Genomic DNA, 21,364 nt, shown 5'->3' on the forward strand with positions numbered 1-21,364 from the left:
GCATTTCAATATTATAAACTGTTGGATAATTTATCAGCTCTTTTTGAAGCATGAGAAAACTTGGCAGAAAGTACAGAGTTGAAAGTAACTCATTCTACAGCAGTTTTAGATCCATACTAATCATTAGTTTTGAGTAAAGGTGATGTTCTTTTTAAATTGCTTCTCAGAAGGCTATCTCTCCATGTGACTACTAGGACCTCATGGACATGGCAAGCCTCCTGGGAGCTCTTAGGGAAAAGAGCAGCATTGCTGCAAGGTGGAGGATCATCCAGGGGATTCCAGTGATGCTACAACTACTTGTGTAGGAACTTGGTTGTTCTGTCTGATTGCAGGATCACCTGTGAAAGTGTCACAGAATTTGAAGTGAGTATTTATTTGGATGTAACTGGCTCCATCCCTTGCAAAGAAAATCTGACAAGTAGCAGAGAACAATATATGACTTAAGGCAATTATTTTCATTTCGCAGTTCCACATAGATTTGCTTGAACTGCTAGAGAATTATAGAGTGGAGTTTAGTCAAAGACAACTGTCAGTTACATTTTCTTGGTATTCATATTGAAGACTATTTTAAGTGGTTCACAAAATGCTTTTTACATTTTTAAATTGCTGCATGAGTATGGATCAATCAGCAAAATATAGCAATAATGAGTTCCTTTTAATAGCAAAGAGCTCACTAATTACCATGCTGATTACATAAACCAAGTTTTTAGCCAACAAAAAGGCTCCTGCAGGCAGTGTCCTTCCACCTGCTGGGGGGTGGGAAGTTCTAATTAAAAAATAAGAGGAAATAATTATACTTTTTAGTCTGTTTCAAATCCTAGGGAAAAAAAAAAAAAAAAGTGGGCACTCGCTTTCTATGTGACATAATCTGAAATTAGTAGATGCTTCCATAGGTCTTTGAAAAGACTACCACCACCAAAATGTAAAAAAAAGCTTACCACAAACACTGTCTTTTTTCTCTTCAAAAGGAAGGTGAGGTTTAATCTGGGGCCTGCCAGTGAACAGTTGTTTGCCATTTCATTTTGGTCAGGAAGTATTTTCTGATTTCTTTCACTACCCCAGGCCCTGTTTGGTCGCAGGGTGATGAATGCTGTGCATTGGTACCTAGCAGGGGGTCTCTGGCTGCCACAGAGGGTGGGCTCGCGAGAGCTGCCATCAGCGGAGTTCGTCAGCAGAAGATTCCCCACACTCCCTCATGAGTTCTCATGTAGGCAACATGTGCGACACTAAAATGAAACAAAATGAACACTTGAAAAACACTGTGGGTTCTTAGCTGTTGCCAAGTCAGGGGATGGGCTGTTGGTTATGGCAGTAGGCAGCTTGGGCGAATTGCTTTGCTTTTGTGCCTCATTTGGAATGTGCCTTGTTAATACTTGAAAAATCATGAGGTGCTTAGAGTCTGGGGCTAAATAAGGTGGTTAGGTAGACTTTAGGCAGAAAGGAGCAAATGAAAGCAAGTCTGAAAGCTTTTCTTATTTTTGTTCTGTATTCTCTATCTTTCCTTATTTTTCAAAGGAAAAATTAATTCTGGGAGAGGCATAAGCATCCCTTTCCCTTTAGATAATTTGGAGGAAGAGGGAGGGAACAGTGGAGTATCCCATGGGACTACTGCCATCTGATCTAGACCTAGTGAGGGCATTCATGGCACTAATGCAACTTTATTACTTCCTATCACACAGATTTACATTGTTGATGCTATGGAAACAGCAGGTGTCAAGAAGTTCATTTTCACAATTTATTTATCTAAGGGATTTCTAATACAATTTGACTTTTATTCAGAATCAAGATGCTTTTTTTGTTGTTGCGGGTCAGCTGGAAGAGGTTCATAAAACACATTTCAGAAACTGTAAGCAAGGATGTTGGAGGTGGTGCTAAACACTCAATAAGAACTGATGCAAATCCCAGTTCTGTCTAGAATAATCGCAGATGACTGAATATTCAGTGTTTTAGTTTAAATGTGTATGCGTGCTCAGCCTTGCTTCTTGTGGATAACTATTTATCAGAAATTCAAATCTTTACTCATGTCAAGCAGAGACCAGGATGTGTACAGAGTTCTTGCTTCTGAAAATACCATATTGATAGCAGAAACATATGTGTGAAACAACTCAGATCGCTTTTTCAACAGTTGATTTTGTTTTGTTTGCTGGGTAAAGAAAGAAATTAACTTTTCAGTCCCAGAAAACAGTATTTTTTGTAAGTGGTACAATTCTTTAAAATGTAAATGAGAATTCCCTGACTTCCTTTCCTCTGTGGGAAAATAGATTATTACCTTTTCTCATGGAATACTGTCGTTGAAAAAATCTTCAATTTTAATAAGAAAAAATTGAAAACATGGATATTTCATTTTAGTGGGATAAAATTGTTTATTTGAATGTCAGGCACAGAATGTTAATGTTTTTGCACAGAGAAAAATGTTTAAGAATTGTATTATTGTACATTTTATTTAATTTATTCTGCCTGCAGGTACCAATTTAATTCATTTTCCTTGATTTAAGGAATGCGTTTGAGCTGAAATATTATGCTTAAAGGCATCAGCAAGTGATATAATAGGACTGTACCTGTAGTTCGGAATGAAAAGATAAAAGGCAAAGAAACTGTTATTCCTATGGAGAATTTAAAAAGAGAGGAGGAAAGCCCTTTTTAATAATGATTCATTTTCTTTCTTTTTAGGACAAAGTGATAAAAGGAAATAAATTCATGTTCCAAGCCTCAGACATAGTGTGAGGTCATTTATGAGGATGTTATATCTTCATGGGTGAAGAAAAGTTTGTCAGAAGTTGTTAATGTTGAAAGTATGAAAAGTGGATTAAAATATCACAAGGAAAAAATAGGTTGTCAAGATAACAGAATAAACCTGTATACCTATTTTCCAATTTTCATCTCAACATGAAAACACAGCGTGATACTAAGTTTCAGTGAAAAGAAACAGAGTATATTGGTCAGCAGCTTGGTGGGAGGGGAATCATAATTTTATAAAGCAGATATTGGGTTTCATAAAACAGAAACACATTCCTAAATTAGTGGTTGTGTTCTCTGTTGCAAGAACTGTTCTTGGACGATGCCTGGTTTTCACTCGGGCTGTACAAAAAGCCCTGTAAAACCTCTTTTCCAAATACATGTTGCTGTACAGATTTCTGGTCATTGGGGATTTCAGGTAAATTTTGAGAAAGGCCATTGTATGATTTCTGTTGGATAAGTAGTTTATTGAAATACAAGGGCCAGCGAGCAGCATATGAAAGGGAGATGGGTATATAAGCAAGCTGTCTCAGTTTACAGTGTAACTTGAAGAGCAGTGTATGAAGGAGTTAAATAGATTTGGTCGCATCTGTCTGTAGGGATACAGTGAAAGGGATGAGATACCAGAGGAGTAGGGAGAGCATGATTTGAAGATGAGATGTGAACAAGGGCCAGGCTCAGTGTGCAGAATGAATGCTACTGATGCACGTGTCTGGGTGTACTGGCAGGGCTGATGATCTGTCTTGATGTTGAGACAGAACACCTTGCTTGAGGGACTGAAGAGGAGAAAGGTTGAATCCTGCAACAGCATCGTTGGAAGTGCTGGTAGGAACAGAACAGCATTTTTACTGGAGTGTAATTGTCAACCATTTCATATGCAAGGCAGTTTGAACCTTCACCTCTGGATGATGTTTTAATTATCCCTCTAGCTCAGGGCAGTTTGACTCTCCATTTCAGATTTGTTATAATAAAGTAGCATGACTTTTCTACTGTCGCTCTCTTGTTTCTTGCAGTGATTGCAGGTATCCTACCATTTGGCTTGTGCATTATTTCTCTGTCTGGTTAGAAGAAGATTATGTTCTTTTTCTCAACCAAAAGGTAGAGTGTCTTAGGCATCAGTCTGATTTACCCAGTATTGCCATGAGCTGTATGAGCCTGCCGATGCCAATTATGGAAATTGTCTGCTGAAAGACATGAAGTTTTGAGCCATACTTAAAAAAAAAAAAAAAAGACAATTAAAAAAAGAAGTATGTTTTCACTGAAAAATACAAAGTTTTGCATTTTAGTGTGCCAACTTCATCATTACAGACAAATTAGGACAGTTTCTTATGATATTTTCTGAGTAACTCTGCATTTTCTATTTGGCTTTGGGAATATACTCCTCAGCAAATCTATCCAGAATCATGGCACAGTACTTCAGTTATGCAATAATATAAATCCACTCAAGAGGCTGTCTTGGCTTGAAGAATGGCTTGCTTTTTACTACCTGTTGCAATTCTATTTGATTTGCTTTCTTTGCTTTCCATCCCTCCTCATAAACCTTTTTCCTGTTTCATTGAGGAAAGCAGTAAGAAGTGTAAAATTTGAGAGAGAAGAATATTAATAGATGTATATGACAGCTGAAATGCATTTGAATTATTTTTTTTATCTTTTGTCACTAGTAGTGCTTAATATCAAATTCTTGAGAGCCATATGATTAATACTGTTTTTATTTTCATTCCTGTGAGAGAGAAGTATTTTCTTCTACAGAGTTTTCCTTCTTTTTATTTGCATAATTGTCTGCTTTGAATGTAACCATAACAGAAAAACCTGTTAAAGGCATCATCTCTCCATTCGTGCATGGCCCCTACTGCATATATTCAGCATCATTAGGATTTTTATTTTTTTTAATTTGCAACAGTCTTTTGAAATAGCTTTTTTTTGTATGAAATACGGTGTGGTAAAATAATAACTATGCCTTCTCTCTTTCTCCAGTTGTCCTGTTTTGTTCTTTGTATGGTTTTTTGTGTTTGTTTTTCTAATTAATTTCTTTTATTCACTACACTCTATTACTTGGCTTACTCTACTTGGGGCAGAGGGAGTTGGTTACCCAGAGGTATATTTTGTTAACATCTATTGTGTAAATTCTGTTCAGTGGTCTGTGTCAGCAAGTCCATAATTTCAAAATATTTGTTTAAAAGGGCCTATTTTAGACTTCTCTTTTTCTATGGTGTGTCTGTGCCAAGGCTCCTCAGCAATCTCCTGAAATAACCAATTCCCTCCTTCCTTTGGGAAGGGCGTTGATTGCTCCTCAAGGGAGGAGAGGGCACTGCTGACAAAATACGCTGCTCTCAGGTGTCTGGCTCTGGAATTCTCTCCCCTGTTCCCTTGGTCAAAGAGCATCTCAGAAGGATGTTCTGGGTAATGTAAAGAAAGACAGATTCTTACTGGTTTTTTTTGTGGTATGTTTTGGTGCATTGTGCTTCTGTGTATGGAGAAAAGGAAATGTAATTTGAGTTGTGAGTTATGGTTGTACCTTCAATGGCTGTGGGTGTGTAAAACACTTGTGATCACTTTCTATCTACCCTAAGAACTATGTGCTGAATGCATTGTTATTCTTTCAGGAGTTCTGGAATTACTTTAAGGAAAATGAACTTTTTTATTTTAACAGCATATTGGGAAGGAATATAGCACTGTAGTTCCACCAGCTTGAAAATTGTGGAGACACATCTATTCAGATGAGGTTTCCTCTTGTGCTCACTGGTATTGATGGGTCCTTTGTAGTCTGCACTACGATCAGCTGTATGTCAATTTTAATGATAGCATTTGGCACTAAGATGCTATGCTAATGGGGCCTGTAGTAGTTTCTTAGGTGCACTGAGAGACTTTAGTGAATCGGACTATCTGGTTTAGTTCTGTATTTCACTTTCAGAACTTTTTCCTCTGTATTTCCCACAAGGAACATCCTTAGCTGGATGGTGAAGACTCTCTATAGCTTATGAAAAATCCCAGGCTTTTGTTATGCTTTATAATAAGTTGCTGTTTATTTCTTTCTGATATCACAAATGTTTGCAGAGACCCACTTTGACAGATAATAACTGATTTAAATAGTCAACATCAAATACAAAAGGTTTATGAATACTAAGCAAAACATCTTGACAAAAGGTGAGCAGACTTTGCAAGGGTGAGATAGTCTACATGTTTCAATGTCTCTCTTAGCGGAATCACATCTTTACTTTCAATTTCCTCTTTAATGTAACATACGTTGTGTAAATATTGTTGCTACTGACAAGAACATCAATTCATGTTATTCATAAAGAGACTTTCAGTATTTGAGCAGTGAATAGCAAGCAGGGGGAACAATTGCTTGCATTTTTATTTCTTAACATACATCCCTGCTAAAAAATGGAAGCCAGGTCAATTTATGCTTATCAAACACATACTGCTTTTGGGAAAAGGGCTGATTTTTAGCAGAAAACCATATGCAAGGGAAGGGAGGTAAATTTAAAGTATATTTATTTTCTTTATATATTAGAAATTGTCAAAGAAAAGTGATCGGGGGACTGAGACATTTTTGCAAGATTTATAAAATTAGTGGTTGTGAAGGGATCGTTTTAACAGATGCTGTACTGAATACTTTTGCTCAGAGTAATTAATGTAAGAGGTGTGAATGTGGATGTTTCTGTGGACAAAAATCTAGTTAAGTTTAGTCACCGTAAGGACAGCAACCCTAAGTATGATTGTATGACAGTATCTAGTAAACGTACTTTGTGTACAGCCTTAATCCTTACCCCGCACTTACCCACGTGCTTTATTTCACTGAAGTCAGTTGGATCATGTGCATACTTCAGCTCAAGTGGGTGCACAAGTTTTTGCTGAATTGGAGTCTTATTCAATGTAGCCATCAATGTGAGTAAATAGAAATTTCAGTAAAACCTGGGGGCTACAGTGGCATGGTGGTGACACTATAAAAGGGCTGCAAATCAAAAAAAAGGGTTGAGATGTGGGTGGAAAGTAGCAGAATGACATCATCTCCGAGTATGCTTAGTCAGTGTGGGAGGAGCCCTGTAGAAGGAAGATGCAGAGTATAAATGTCTATTTCCCATTTCCAAATCCTGCCCTGCCACTCTGTTTGCCTAGGTCCAGCCAAAGCTGCATCTCTCAGGAGTGGAAAATGCTTTCCTAAAAGGCCGGAGCATAAATGCTAAGGAAAAGCTATTAAAATCTTTAGTGTGAAGTAAGCTTATGATCTCAGAACTGGAATAGAAGAGTTACAGCATACTTCCCACTGTCTAATCATTACGAATTGCAGGTACTTGTCATGTCTGAGGATTTAACTTAAAATCAGGAAAAAAATTTGAGTCATTCTGACAGCGCAATTTGGCATATTGCCAGGGAAGTCTAGGCAAGAGTTACAGCTGCATTAAACAGCTTAGCATGATGTTATCTTCTGGTTTTTCCAGCTGAAGAAATTTCTTTGCCATAGAAAGCAGAGACCATCAAACCCAGAAATCTTTGAGTTGTGTATACACCAAGAAGCACTGGGAGGGGAGCAATGGGCCATGAGTAAAGCTCTACTCCTGCCTTGGTAGTGCTGGAGTATGTGGAAAAACATATTTTGTTTCTGGTCTTTTTTCTTCTTCTTTTTCTTTTTACTTTTTTTTTTTTTCTTTAAGCTCTGTTCCTTTTTCCTTTTCCAATGCCCAGAAATACCTTCCCTGAAAGGGATAAAATTTGCATTCATTTCTGCATTTAGCACCCTCTGTGCACACGTGTGCATGTAATTTTCATGCATAAAGTAGAAGGAAAAAGTGGTGGTATGTTTTACAATTCAGTTTAATTTGGTACAGGTTACTTGAAGAAGAATAGGTAGCGGTATTGACGATGCATAAACACTCTGTGGCATGACTGCAACAGTGATAGTGTAGTTCTGCCGTTCCGCTATTGTTGTTTTAAGAGACTGGTAGCAGAGATAGAGTGGGAGCAGGTTCCTCCTTTATGAAGTGCTCTCTAACAGCTAATATTACTTTTGTAATATGTGTGCAAATCCCTAATGATTATTTTACTCTGCTGTCCTTTAAATAACAAGAAATATTCAACCCTGTATTTTGCTATTTACAACAGCTGTCAAAATGGATTTCCTACCTGTTGGGAGTGTGCATCAGGAGAAATTTATCAGTTTCCTTAACAATACTTGGGTTTACTCTGCTTATCAGAGGGGTAGTCCAGGTGTGATTAGATCTACTCATTAGATCTTCATAATAAAAATGGTAATCCAGCACTTCCACTACAAAATGCTTCTCTCTGTGTCATTTGTGAAATACACACTGAATGATGAACAACATATAGAAGGGAAAGCAAGCATCTACTTCCTGGAAACAACCATCCCTAAAATGTAAGTATTACACCTTTTAAGATGAGATGTTACAGATTGGAGAGGACAAACAATATTAACTCAGCAGTTTCCTATTTATTTTCTTTTCAGTTCTGTTGTAAAAATGACTTTTTCTTTAGTGCTGTGGATACATATATATAGGGAAGGGCCTGTTCAAAATAAGTACACAAGAGTTGTACTTAATATTATTCAGTGAAGCCACAGGGCACTTTGAGAGCTTCAGTCAGGAGGACATACAGTTCATCATTTTTATTGCGGGTTTGTATCACTGACAAGAAAAGTTGTTCTCCCTCTCTTATTTTTGTGTGAGTGTATGAGGTTGCTGGTCATGGGCAGTTTTAAGTCCTTCTAAATATGCATTTCCTTTAATTCATTAAGAGACTTTCGTGTTCCAACATATCCATTACAATGACAAACTGACACTGTAAAATTAAAAAGCCTGCAATTACTCACTTGGTTTGTATTTTAATCAAAGCTATTGTAATATGACTCTAGGGAACCATAGATGGCAAAACAAAGGGTTTGGGATTTATGTGGGACCTCTGTATACAGAATATCTAAGTGGAAGGAGCTAGGGAAGAACAGAAATGTTGGATTTCTTCCCTGCATCCAGGAAGGATAGTTTCAAGTGTAGTTTGAGCAGAGTCTAAGATAAATCTCTGGCCAGCTCAGGATCAGAAAGGTCCAAACAAACATGTCTTCTCTCTTTATTTTGGCTTTTGGACATTGAGACCATCCAATGAAACTATGTTGAGCCCATACATTATTTTTATGAATCATCATTGCATGAAAGACCTTAAGGAAGTAAAGCAATATAGAAAACGTTTCTGCATGCATTGATTGTGGTTGTTAGGCAGGTAGTAATTGTATCATTTACTTCTCTTATAAAGTGGACACGTGTATGTCTGCATGTTTGTGTGTAGGCAGGAGAGCAGCCAAGAGTACTGCTCCTGATTTGTGGTTTGTGATTTCAAGAGGAATATTCTTATTTTGTGTAAAACAAGTTTGATTCATTGCCTGTATCTCTCAGGCTGCAGAGCTCTGACATCAAAAAGGGAGCAGCACTGGGTATAGCAAGAGAGTGAAGGTTGTTCATACGGTCCTGCTAGGAGAAGGTGTTTCCACTGCACTTCTAGTGGAATTGCACCTCTGATACTTGCTCAAGATGTGCATTTTGGGTGTCCCTCCCTGTGAAGTATCAGGGACAGCCCAGGTCTCACAAAGCAATTTTCTCAGAATTTTTATAGGAACTTAGATGTTTTTCTGTACTGCTACAAAATTTAGACAAGACTGTGTAATTTTGAAGGAAATTAAATGAACAAAAGTGCTCTGAAGCTGGTATGGCAGCTGTGCCTTAGAACTTCTTTTTTGTCTCCAGGGTTCACATGGAAACTACTGTGGATTTAATGAGCATTTGTTACTTGAATGGCAAAAATCTGAAGAAACATTCTCATTTTGGACCTAAATCTGTCTTTATAAGGGATGGAATAGAAAATCCTGTAAGGAAAGCCACATTTTGGAGTGGCTCTTCATGGAGTTCCCCTGTGGATCTGATTGAGACACCTCAAGGTCACCTGCATGCACACTATCTAACCAGGAGTTCTTTGTAGCTTTGTGAGCCACTGGAATTGTATCTCCTCCTCAAAGACTTTGCAAAACCCACCTGGGGTAAGTCTAAGAGGTTGACTTTAGAATTTAACAGGTGCAATACTCACAGTTAACCACTGTTTCTCTTATTGTTCTTCTCAGCTTGTCACCTGATGCATTAGTCACCTTGTCAATATTTAAAGTATCATGAGAGAAATGGGCTTCCTATATCTGTGAGCAGTCGCAGGTACAAAGTTGGCCAGAGCCCAAGTGCCAGTCTGTATGAACTGGGAGTTGTTGTGAGTATTTCACAGGCTATTACTTGTCAAGCTCATCATAGCCTTTTCTCATTCAGGCAAATCAGGGACATTTTCTCATGTTCACAGCATTTTCTGTTTGTCAGCACAAGGCTCTTCTCAGTTGTGTGACTGAGGGAGGAGCAAGTGACTATGATGGAGAAAAGTAGCTCAACAGATACTTAAAAATGCTAAATGATCGACACTGATAAGTACTTAAGAGTGACAATTCACCTAAAAGCAAGCATGGAAATATTTTTCTAACTGCTGTGTGAGCCAGGTCCCCTAACTCCTAGCAAGAAGCAGGATGGCCTCTCTAGCTGTCATGGCCCCAGTGGAGAGGCTTCCCCTTCCTGGGCAGGGCGTGGTGGTGCTGTGGGCTGCAGAGATTTCACCCCTCTACCATCTTCATTCAAACGCCTCCTTCGCACTAGATGGCACTGTAATAACACTTGTTACTTCACCCAATTTATTTACAAAAAAACCCACCTAAACCAGTGGGGTTATCTTGAAGAGCAGTAAAGTTAGTGTTTTCATTTATTTGCTCTTTTTGAATATTACTGCTTTATTGACAAATCAATGCTGTTATGGATATGTTGTTCTTAAGTCTGCATGTGACTAGTAGCCCAGAACCATTCTGAACACAACCATACCTCTGATGCATCTCCTCAGACTGGCTTGCAGGTTACTGTTTCAATCATCACTGGATTATACAAGGTACTTTTAAAGCTCTCTTAATTTTGTCCATTCTACTGTAATTCCTGATTTATAGTGTTGATAGAGCTTCAATGTTTAAATACTTTTAAAAATATTTTTTCTCTGCTGGAACCTTCTACTCCCCCATTTGTAAATTCTTGTGATCAACACATCCATTGTGTCTGGGTATCTGTTCAACTACTCACCTCAGTGCATTTCACAGTACTCTTTTTAAGCTTTAAAAGCCTAACCTTAACTTAGGTTAAAAATCTTTTCACCTGTGTCTCATAATACAACTTTTCAATTTTGTCTGCTTGCTCAGCCACCCCTTCTAATTTCTAAATGAGTTTTACATCCCTCTGGCATTAGCAGCTGTTTTTTGTCTGATTAAGTCTTGCATTTCTGTGATGATTCTCATCCAAGCAGATCCCCTAGTGCTTTATGAACTTTATTAACTGGTGGAACATACTACCTATCCTTTGCCCTTGATCAAATTAATAAACCTTTAGAGTGAAAGACAGTAAATGATTTTGCTGAAGGTAGAAGGTGATGGAAAGCATGTGAAATCGTATACGAACTACTTCAGGCTTCAGGATTCTTCCACTTGAATAGGACAAGTGAAATACCTGATTGCTGTTCTACAGATATCAGCAGTGTCAAAATGATTATGTGAACTAATTCAAGGTCTGTGGCTTTTTCTTCAAAGCTCTAAAACAGAACTTACGCTGTCACGTAAAAAGGAGCATCAGCTGTCCTGGATCTTTATTGTCGTCAACAGTGATAGTATACATAGCCTTGGTTCTTTACTGCAAACTGAAACAGCCTCCAGATCCATCCGTGAGTGTTTACTAAGAAGTATTGCCCTGGGAGAACGTTGCTGGAGCCTCTATGTTTAGAGACTTTGACTGACATATTGTAAATAGATGCATATTCAATACAACTGTTCTTCAACGTCCCTGAACAAAGCAATTACTAAGAGAACTGCATACTTCTGTTATAGGATGTGACATATGGGAAGATGGACTTTCTCAGTCTCAGTTGTGCAGTTTCAATCCTGACAGGACATCCCAGTTAATAACTTTATGCTTTCTAAGACTCCCAGAGATTTTAAAAACTTTTAGTGAAAAGGAACTACAATTACATGTGAAAGAAAACCACAAAATATGTACATGGACAAAGCTGTGGCACTAATATGCAGTGTTAAGGAGGTTTGTCAGCTACTGAAATCTGGTTTTTATTTACTATGTCTGATAGATGTTTTGCTTAATAACACTGTAGCTAGAATGAAACTGTCAGGCTTTTCTCAACAGCTTTTCATTGACTTTAAGGGGGATAATAGATTAAGGTACTTTTGTACATTAATTTACAAAGCTTTATTTTACATGGTTTGCAAAATGTAACCAATTTTTTTGTGGTAGTCACTACTGCGAAGTGTTTTAATTTTGGAATCTCAAAATCTGGTGTAATCTTCAAAGTATCTTTAACAGTTCTACTTTTGGTCCCAAACCTGCCAAACTGATAGGGAGTTACTGTTGGCATGTATGGGAATCTTGTATTAAGATTCATAGCAGGATATGGGGTTTTATGTCTTTCAGTTTGTCTCATTTTAGCACTTCCTAAATGCCACCAAACAGTGTATTTTAATGCAATACATCCTCTGTAATTCAGAGGTATTGCAATAAGTATCTTCTTCCCTCTCATCTGTAAGGTTTGCTGTCTTTACCACAGTGCTGACCCAATGAATTGTTTTCACACCAACTGAAATCCAGTTTTTAGTTGTGACAAAAATTCTGTTTTCATTTAAGTGATAAAATTAAATAATTTAATTTATCTAGCTGTTGCATACCATGCCCTGGCAAAATGGATTTAAAGAATATAGGATGAGAGACAATCAGAACAGCGGTATTGGAGGGGCAATGTCCTTGCCCCAAGCGCAGGAAGCACCAGCTGCTTCCCAGGACAGTGCAAGAAGTGTAGTAATAGCCAGCTGGGGTAACTTGACAGGGCCTATTTGCTTTGGGTTTGATTTTACCTCTGACTGTTGGAAGGTTTATACCATAATATAAACCATTGGAGATGTTTGTTTACATTTTTCTATCTTATGTAATAGGAAAGTTCCTATTAATAGCATCAATTAATATTTTTTTTCTAAATCCTAATCTGATGGATAATTGTCAAGGTAGAATCCCTAAACAGGCTATTGTATATGTTTTGGAGATATATATATGGGATTCCATGTTGTTGATTTTTAATATTGTTTGGCTAGCATGGCTGATGAAAAGGAGGATTTTGCTATTGTGATAGTGTTTTCACTGAAAAAAACAAGTAACAGCTAAACACTGGACAAGGGAATGTAAGTGAACAAAATGTGAACCTCAGTCAGAACTGGATGTGAGCCTGAAATATTGCTGTTCTCTGATATTCTTTTAGGTATCACAAGTCACAGATGATGATGTAGCTCAAATTTATAAGTGAAATTCTAAATTTTATTGTTTGTGTGGCACAACAAAGATGATTTGAAATGGTACCAAGAACATTTTTTTCTTCATTGCTTGTCAGATTCATTTGCAGGCAATATTTTAAAGTATTATAAAATTATTTTATCAAATTGTTAAGGAGATTTAAATCATAGTATATTTTTTAAAAACCCAGGAAACAGCTGTTTATATTCCACAGGAGTGTTGAGACCATTTGATTTGTGACTGTTATATTATTGTTTAATCCTGTCCTGTTTGCTTTTTTTTTAATTTGTTGAAGCTGACTGACAATCTGTAGATCTTAGTTCGCAATGTAAATCAAAGCCATGCTCAAATGTGAGGAACATGACATTAAGTGATGCAGTAATTCTTTTTGTATGGAAGTATTTCATTTGAATGAATAAATATTAAAAATAAATATAATTTTATATAATTATTTTGTGCATAGGATACACTAAGATAATATTGCTGTCAGTTTTAGCCCTGTGGTCTGCCTTATTTTTCATGTGAACTGAATCACAAAGTCTGGAAGGTGTATGATGAAAAATGCAGCATTTAAAGAGTGTGAAAGGCTCTCAAATTTATCAATTCACTATCTGAATTTGCTTGAAAAAACATTTTCTAGCTTTTTAAAAAATATATTGATCTTAAATGTTCTTTCCTACTAAGAGGAATAATCTTTATGGTATTTGGCCATAACATACTCCAGTTTTAACACTATCCCTGAATTACTACTTTATTGTATTGTAATCATTTTTGTTTGCAAGGATTAGGAAGATTTCACCTATAATAATTAAAGTTAACTTCCAGAAGCCCTGCTGATAGAAATATTCATGCCTGATTTTATGGGTCTGCAGTGTATAGTACACAGCATATTGGGAAACAGGTGATTTAAATCTGAGTGGTGGACACTGAAGGACCCAAGCTAATTAATAGGCTTGTGAGTGAAGCTCTTGAGGAAGCCCACTAAGAACTGATGGGCTACCTTACAGCTTTACTCATAGCACAGTGATTATATATTGAGCTGCACTGTAAATCAATTAAATGTTCTTGCTAGCACCACATTATTAAGTTTATGTGGTCTGATCATTTTCTTTTAGCTTCACATCCGTGATGTTGCCAGTTCTACACAAATGATAGATTGCTTTTTAAAATAAAACTAGCTTCCCCTTTTTTTAAAAAAAAAATAAAATAAAAAGCAACACTGTTAAAAGTCAGAAACTGTTAACAGTCTCCTTTGGTGTCTGAACTGCACATGAAAAGCAAGTGGGTGGGCTGGGCCTTGAAAATAGGAATGGACCAACACAAAGGCCAATAGACCTTTATAAAAAACTTAAGTTTGAGTCTACTAAAACATTTTATCAGGATATATTAGGCAAATATTAGCTATCTTGAATCTAAATGTTCAGGGTAGCTCTGAACTTCAGAGACATCCAAATCAAACTTTACACTTGGAACTGCTCTTGCATAGATGCATCCTAGGGAAGTGGAGGAGCAAAAAATCCTTTAAATGTGGATGATTCAGATGAAAATGCAATTTTATTGTGTCAACTATGACATCCACAGCCTGAGCACCCACCCCAGCAGAGTCGGGAGATCATCTCTGATAAATCAAAGCCCAGTATGTTTGGCAATCGCTGTATTAAATAAGAATCTGTAGCTGAAAGCAGTATTGCCACCCCAGAAGTACCAAAAATACCTAACTGCCTGAGATTCACACATTTATACATTCTGTTTCTTTTGGGATTCAGTGAGCTTAGAGCATTCCAACAGGCAGAATCTGCTTTGCACCACTTTCTTTATTCAAGTCTTGGAATCCCGTTACAAAATTGAAATTGGAACCACCGGTTCCACCTTTCTTCGTGGGGTGACTGTGCAGTTCAACTGCCTGCTCTGTCTTCACGTCCTCCCAATAAGCATCCCACTTTCCCTTGACATCCCATTTTCCCAGAAGTAGTCTCTATAGATGGGAACTATATCATGACCTATGCAGTTCTGTGCAGACTTAAGGTATTCCCTGTGTTGATGAGGACAGTCCAATATGCTTATTTTTATTATGGTTTTATTAATTTCATTATCACTTCTTTTCTTACATGATTTTTAAACATTTCATCTTGCTACTCAACCTCCCAGGTTTTTTTCATTCCTGAAGTGATATATATTTGTGTTTTACAGCTCAAATTTAATTTTAAGATAGCAGATTTATGGACACGTTCAATCAGGTGAATTGTTTTCTTACTTTTTTGCTCTCCATACAGTTCAGTGCCAATGAGTACTAGTAGTAATCAGAAATCTATAAAGAAATTTAAAATTTAATATTTGGAAATCTCATTTGCATGAAGGAAAAATAGGTGACTGTTTCCTCTGTTGCAATAATGTGTATCTATTGCCATCTTTAATGAAAAAATAAAGATAATGCATGCACAATAAAAATGGTGACATGTAACATGAAAAATATGGTATATTACTGAGTCTTAGGTGTAGTTTATTAATTATTACATAATCTCTCAAGCATTTTTGAAATATTAAAATAAAAGCTTGGTTCCTGCATGTTCAAATCCATTTGACCAGCATCCAAGCAGTTCAGAACTGTGCAATTCAGTTCTAGGGGAGTGAGGACGTTAAGTGTTGGACTAGCAGAATTATTTATTTAGCTGTACTCACAGACACTGAAACAGAGTCCTTTGAAATTGGATTTTGTCATTTTTTCTTACTGCTGGAGTGTGATGTGTGATGTAATACACTACTCATTATGTTTGAGTGCTGGAATTTGCTTGGACACTGCTTTTTTCTTTCCTTTAGTATTCACGATTACTTATTAAATTGTTTGGTGATCTTAAATTAAGATGTTCTCATTTGTCTGCTTCTAGTATGCATTACTTACAGATGATCTCAACATATAAGAGATGGGTTTGGATGTCACCAGCTCTGTGTCTGTACGTTGGGACTGGCGGTGTCCCGTGGCTGTGGTGAAGGCGGCAGGACCAGGCAGAGCACCTGCAACAGTGTCATGCCCAGCGTCAGCTCCTGTCAGAGGGAGAGAAGAAGTTCTGTCTCCCTTTGTTTTCCCTGGTAAAATGGAGCCTGCTGCTCTGTTTGTGTCCTGTCTGGTGCCTTGCAAGACTCGTTTGTGTCCTGTCTGGTGCCATCGTACCTCTGGTTTCAGTGTGGCCCCAGGGAGCGCAGTCAACAGGGCAGAGGAGGGACACAAAGCTGGCCTCCCTCCCTCCCGCCTAAGGCAGGGTGCTGGCGGGGCCGTTCCTCACACTTTCCTCCTCACAGTTTCCCCTCGCTGCCGGGCAGCCTTTGTCCTTTCTCACACACGTTTCCACAGAGGCACGTGTCGTTGACGGGCGTCTGCAGAACTGGTGGGAACCCTGCCAGCACCTGGGCACGGACACCCAAAACGCGGGGTGAGGTGTGCGGATAGAGATTACCCCACAGGGCACTGTCCTGCCAAGGGGTGAAGTTTTTAGCAATTGCTGGTGACAGACTCAAAATTAATGTGTTCTTATTTGGTGCTTTTGAAGCAACTTGTGCTCCATGGTAATGTCTCGACGAGGGTGGCAAGAGAGTTTCATTGTTCAAGGAGATGGTCTTCTGGTCCTCCCTGTGCTAACTGAATTCACATGGCTGCTGGGGGGAGCTCGGGGGTGCCTGGAGGGGCCGTGCTGCCGAGGGCACCAGGAGGCCTTGCAGCTCTCCAGGAAAGACGCAGCGGCTGCGTGGCTTTGTCCAAGTAGCCTGGTGAACACTGGGATGGAGGAAGCACTTACAGTTCATATGGGATGAATGCCACCCCACTGAATAATTCATAATGTTTTTCATTAATTTTTGGTTCACTATACAAGCCTTTTGTGCTAAACAAAAATATATTTTATTTTCTTTTTTGTTACCAAAAAAGACCGACACATTTGTGGTGATGAAAATCTCTCCTCTGGTGCCTCTGCTTTTCCTTGGCAGTAGCACTGTGTCGTGCTGCACCTTTCCCTCCCGTGGGCTTTCTGCCTTGTGATTCTTCTGCCTGATTTTGAGTCCACAGGAACCTGTGTAACCTGCATTAGATCATGAACTATTTTGTGAATTTGCATGGTGCTAAAATAGATGCAGTACTCACTGTATCAGCATGGCCTTGCTGCTCTGGTTTGATATGCCTTGAATTTCTAAACTGGTCTCCTGTTGTGTACAGCTGTTCTGATGGAGGAGATGCTTTTCACAGGTAAATATGGAGAAAGTGATTGGGGAGATCCCACAAACCACCTGCTTGCCTCAGGCAAAAGTCATTTTCTTGTCAGCATGCTTAGAGATTTTTTCAAAGACTGCTCTGTGTTAACCTACATTAGTTACTCCCTGTCCCCTGATGTAGGTAGAATAGACTTTATCTCAATCTGCACCTCTTAGAGATATGCTGTGTCCTTTGGCATAGTAAAATGGAGATTACTATCTTCCTGATAATTAGACACAGGGAGAAAGAAAGGTGCTGGCTTGGTAGCGTACCGGCAAGGTATTTGTATGAGTAAGTGGTCATCTGTTGAAACCCTATCACTTCATACAATTTACAAGAATTTTGTAACTTAATTTTCAGAGGAAGAAATTTTCTGTGGCTTGGTGTTAGCATGAGATTGATTTGTGCTTTAATACAGATTGACTGTATAACCCTGGTTACATCAGTTGTCTTCCTGTCCTGTAAAATGGGTTGCTAGCAATTCCCTGCATTGCAGATATGTCACATAAGCTCACAATCATACCTTAAATTTGTGGAACAATTATATTGGTAGTGAGGGAGATGTCAGCACCATAGAATTGTTATAGCTCATTTTAGAAAGCATTGCCATCACTTTAATGCAGATATTTATATGTTTGGTTTTGTTTTGTTTTTTAATTTGCAGACTGCTCTTTTCGTGGTGAAACACACTATCATTATCTGACAATAGTGTCACAAACAAAACTGCTAGTAGATTTATCCCAGATGCTTGGAGGTAGGGTGAGGTGGGTGTGTGGCACTGGGGATGTGAGGGGAAGGCTTCTCTCCACCCATCAGGATTTTCTCTTATGACAGTGCCTAAATCTGTGGTAGTTTGAGCTAACTGACATGGGGCGGAAGAGGTGGAAACATAAATGCACATTGAGATTCTGTCTTTCTTTTAGTACACATCATTGGAAAAAGGAAAAGAACTGTGAAAACAGTACAGTTGTATTTTCTCATTTATAGGCAATGCTTAACTAACACAACTGGAATTTTAAGGAATCCCAAATTGTGCTAGGTGCGTGACACTAAATTTGACCAGCTGTAGCTGAGTTGGCCATGTGTGAACACCAATTATTGTGGTACATGATAACATAATTAGGAGACTCAAGATGAAATTAAGAAAAAGGGAAAGGTAAACTGAATATCAGGTACTTTGTTATTATCAGTGGCTTTCAAAACTAAACTGCAGAAGCAATAGGCAGGGGCTGTGTAAAAAAACAATTTTAAAAGGCCTGGACCGGCTCCTTTCTATCTCTAAGTTATACAGTTCTGTGCCCAGTGAAGCATTCTCTAGATAGCCCCCGACAGCTGGTGTGCGTGGGGTATGTTGACTTCTCTGCTAATGATCCAAAACACACAAAATAAATACTGGTTGTTGTGTGCTACCCCATGGAAGCTGTCTGAGCTTCTGTCTTGCAGCAGGTAGTAGCACTGCATGTCTCTGATTTGTGCAACATCGCTGTGGTGTCCCAGACTCTCTCCTCACTCTTGCCCAGTACCAGCCAGATTCTTACAGGTTACATTGGTATCTACAGAAGAGCATGGGGAATCCTCAAAAGTTCTTGTGTGAAGGGCATATTTATGCTTCATTTACTAAGTAACACACAATGAGCAAGCAATGAATTTTAAGTGGACAGTGGTCCTTATTTCTCCTCCCGGGTTCCCTGCCTAGTGATATTGTAATATTAGTAAAGGAGGAGGTGGATATCAGAAAAAAGAAATATTATTGCAGAAGGGTGAGGAATATATATGCCCTATATAAGCCATCTGGCATGGAAGGCCTATGTGTGGCTGTGGCTCTTAAGATATGAAATCCTTTTTCCAGCTGGTTGGCTTTTGCAAAGGATTTAACTCCCAAAGAAGTTTTGGGGTAATAGATGAAATGACAGCAAAATAAGTTTTCAAAATCAAAGTAGTATGTCAAATTGTGCAAAGCAACTTTAATGTCAGCAGGATTCTCTTCTAGGTAAAACTCAAGTGCGCAGAAATAACTTCAGTGTACTATGGTTGGAGAAACCAGTTGTGTGTATAAGAACTTAGGACTGTGTACTGGGCTCTTGATTTCCAGGTCAAATAAGTGCATGGTATCAAACTTTATATTCTACCCAAGTACTAGTTTCAAGCTCTCTGAATTTTTGTTACCAGGAATTAGGACATAGAAATACTTGCCAGTGCTTAATTGCTGCCCCTAGACAATACATCAGTACATTCTTGTAATAAAATTCACAACTCCCTTTACATCACTATTAATCTCAGTGATGCACAACTTTAACAGCATTTGGAGCCTGTCCAAGAAAAAAAGTTTCTTGGGTTGGCAGGGCTAAAGGTTTTTATAAGAATATTTAAAAAAAAAAGAAAAAAAAAAGCCGTTTTGGAAGTCGCTGAAAAGGAAACCAATCTTTTGAATCTTTTAAACTGCATTTCCTTTTTAGAGTTCTGCAGTGTCCACCTCCTTCTGTAGATATTAGATATCTCAATACAGTTTAAGTAAGAATTATAAAAATAGCAGGATTACCATTATTGGTCAAGTTGTCCTCATTTGGATTTACCTGTTCCTACAGAATATCTATACTAAAATATTATAGGGAAAATAATTTTCCCCCACAGTGAAAACTGTATCTTTTTTAAAAAAATCTGTCATAGCTTATTTGCATTAAGCTAATCACAATGTTCCTGATACATTTTATAAGAATAAGAAAGTTCAATGTTTTATTTAAGTATACTTGTCAGAAGAAGAGTGCCATCATCTATGACTTCGGGGTTTGATTTCTTGTTCTATAATTTACTTAACTGAGCACGTGGTTTTTTATACATTTAAACTTCTTTATGACTCCAGCATTACCAATGGGCTTCTCCTGGGAAATTTTCAATACTGTGGCTATGACAAGTGGTCAAATGAGAAAGTCAAGCGTGTGAAATATTTTGGTATACATATAAGCAATTCTACCATGCTTCTATACTTAATGTCTTTGAAAATGAAACCCAAAAAACTCCTTCTCCCCCCAAAAAACCAAAAAAAATCCCAAAGAGGATAGAGTCAGTCTAATGAGTCATGAAGCATGAACAAGGAATGACAGATTAGTAGTATGTTTAATACTTCTGTTTGAATGGACGATCCATCCAAGACCTCTTTGATCTATTGTACTTTCTGGACAGAAAAAGAGTTATGCAAAGGCAAAGTCATTCCCGTCTTGTCACACAGAATATACTTTATGTTCTGTTGGCATTGGTAAAAGGGCAGCGAGAAACGTTATGCAGATGAATCCAACTACAGTGTACAGTCCTGGGATGGTATCTTAGAAATCAACTACATATTTGCTGAGATTTCACTTACAGTAATAAGACTAAAGAAGATGCTTAGCTACTGTTTCTAAGAACAGTATCTAATGGAGGTGGGTGGGAAATACTTTGCAATCTCCTTCCTCTGTTCTGTTTTTCTTGGATCAGTAGAAGATCAGAAATTCGATAATGGTTTTGAAAAGATAATCTGGAGAGGGGGGGAAAAAGTCTTATTTAAGAAAATAAAAATGTCTCATTTTGGCACTTTTGAAACAATTTAATCCTTTGTAAAAACAGATTACTTACAAATTAACTTAGATCTCAAAATGTTATTTGCTTTGGCTGAGTGCTGGAGATGTTTTTCATCTCTGTGACTGCAGGTGAAGTGTTTTCCTCCAAGCAGCAGAGAAGGGACAGGGATCTCTGCTGATTTTGTACCCACTTCAAAATCTTTCTTCTGAGATTTTATGATAGGTTATACTTCAGTAGTGGGGACCTAAGCCTTTCTGTTACTTCTGATCATTACTTAGTGGCATACATGACTGTGGAAGACGTGGCATACATGACTTTGGAAGATTGTTAATGTAGTACTCAGTAAGTAATTGTCATCAGACATGTAGGATGGAAAGAGCTGCATATAATAGAACTAGTATTCCGTCTTCAGAAGTAG

Source organism: Athene noctua, chromosome 9 (assembly GCF_965140245.1).
Source record: "Athene noctua chromosome 9, bAthNoc1.hap1.1, whole genome shotgun sequence".
Classification (NCBI taxonomy): domain Eukaryota; kingdom Metazoa; phylum Chordata; class Aves; order Strigiformes; family Strigidae; genus Athene; species Athene noctua.